The sequence below is a fragment of the Emys orbicularis genome, chromosome 1 (assembly GCF_028017835.1).
Source record: "Emys orbicularis isolate rEmyOrb1 chromosome 1, rEmyOrb1.hap1, whole genome shotgun sequence".
Taxonomy (NCBI): Eukaryota; Metazoa; Chordata; order Testudines; family Emydidae; genus Emys; species Emys orbicularis.
Window position 1 is genome coordinate 265,891,794 of NC_088683.1, and position 2,023 is coordinate 265,893,816.

The 2,023-nt window shown below is 36.0% G+C and overlaps 1 pseudogene; it reads left to right on the plus strand.

Annotated features, from left to right (window-relative positions):
- Nucleotides 1–305: 305 nt before the first annotated feature.
- LOC135895513 (zinc finger BED domain-containing protein 5-like) lies at nucleotides 306–1,601 on the plus strand (annotated as a pseudogene).
- Nucleotides 1,602–2,023: the final 422 nt, after the last annotated feature.

The window sequence follows — 2,023 nt, forward strand, 5'->3', positions numbered from 1 at the left end:
CATGGCATAAGGAGAACGCAGCACGCAAGCATGTTGATGTCTACCCCTTTTGGGCACATTTCAGTTAGTGACGTCGTACCCCTTCCGCTCGAGGCTGCGCGAACTGCAGCGGTATGTACACACCATTCTCTTTATGCCATGTTGAATATAACATATTCACTCAACATGTTCAAACCTGTGGGTCTTTACCGTGTGTGCGATAAGCACAACTAAACTAGCTTCACTCAAAACAATATAAATATTTGTGACAAACAAAAGCTGACAAAAATCAGTATTTCTAAATATTGTTACTAAACCTAACCACCATGGATTTGTGGCTAAAAGAAGGAACTTTGAAACGAAAAGCAAGTTCTTCTGGTACTCCAACTGTGGCCGAAATAAACGAGCAAAATATTGTGACATTTCAAAGTGAGGATGAACAATCGCAGTCTTTTGTTGCTGAAAAATCTGTTAGTACTAGTGAGTTATCCAAGATGAAAGAATTTCCACCAAAGTATATCAAAAAACAAGAAGAAGCAGGTGTTAAAAGACCGAAACGAAAGTATGATGAAAGTTATTTGTCTTTTGGTTTTACATGTGTTGGAAATAAATATGTTCCTGATGCGCAGTGCATCGTGTGCAACAAAATACTAGCAAACAGTTCACTGGCTCCTGCTAAACTTCGTAGGCATTTGGAAACCAAGCATGCTGAATACAAAGACAAAGATATAAGTTTTTTCAAGAGGCAGCGTGACTCACTTGGAAATTGTAAACTTTTGATGATTAAAATTGCTAAAACAGACAACAAAAGTGCAACAGAGGCATCTTATTGAGTAAGTTACCGTATAGCGCTTGCCAGAGAAGCTCATACTATTGGAGAAACACTTATCAAGCCTTGCGCAAAAGATATTGTAACGTGTATGTTGAGCGAGCAGTCTGGTAAAAAAATTGATGCTGTACAGTTGTTAAATAATACTGTTGCACGCCGTATTAAAGATCTTGTGGATGGCATAGAAAAAGAGCTAGTTTGCCGACTGAAAATTTGCCATGAGTATTCATTGCAGCTAGATGAGTCCACTGATGTTTCAGGACTTGCTGTGCTACTAGTATTTGTCCAATATAGATTTAATAATATTATTGAAGAGGACCTGCTCTTATGTGAATCTCTGCAAAGCAACACAACTGGAGAAAAAATTGTTGATGCAGTTGAATATTTCATCAGAAAGCATGAAATTAGTTGGGGAAAATGTATTGATGTATGTACTGACGGTGCTCAGGCAATGATCGGGAAGATGAAGGGAGCTGTAACACGAATCATAAGTATGGCACCAGAAAGCACTAAGAGCCATTGTGTTCTACATAGACAAGCACTTGCAGTTAAAAAAATACCAGCATATCTGAAAATTGTGCTCGATGAAGCAGTACAAATTATCAATTTTGTCAAATCTCGACCACTTCAATCCAGGTTATTTAAAATTTTGTGCGAGGAAATGGGTAATCAGCACAAAACGCTTCTTTTACATACGGAAGTGAGGTGGCTATCCAGAGGAAAAGTGCTTGTGAGGCTTTTTGAGCTTTGTAGTGAACTACTGGTATTCTTCACTTCAGATAATTCAGGATAGAAAAACGCAGAAACACCAATCCCATTAAATCCAAAATTGTATTTCTGTTTATAAAAATAGATTTTCCTAGTAAAAATCTAATTTGTTTGGTGTTTGTGTATATATAAAAACAGGTTTTTTAAGTAGAACACTGTTTCTAATTTTGACTCTTGCACTTGATTTTTGTACTACTTTATACGCGCTTTCCAGTTAGAAATTGTTAGTTCAAGTTATTTTAAATTTGTATTTTTGCTTTGTTTTATAAAATAAAATATATTTGAGCATAAATAACGCAATTTTTTATTTGAAAACCAAAAAAGACTACAAAATAATATTATAAGTGTTCCGTAATAGGCTAAAAAGTGTTCCGTGGCCAAAAAAGTTTGGGAAACGCTGTTCTAAATGGTTCAGAAACTCTCAAAGAGAGCTGCATTCAAGTTATT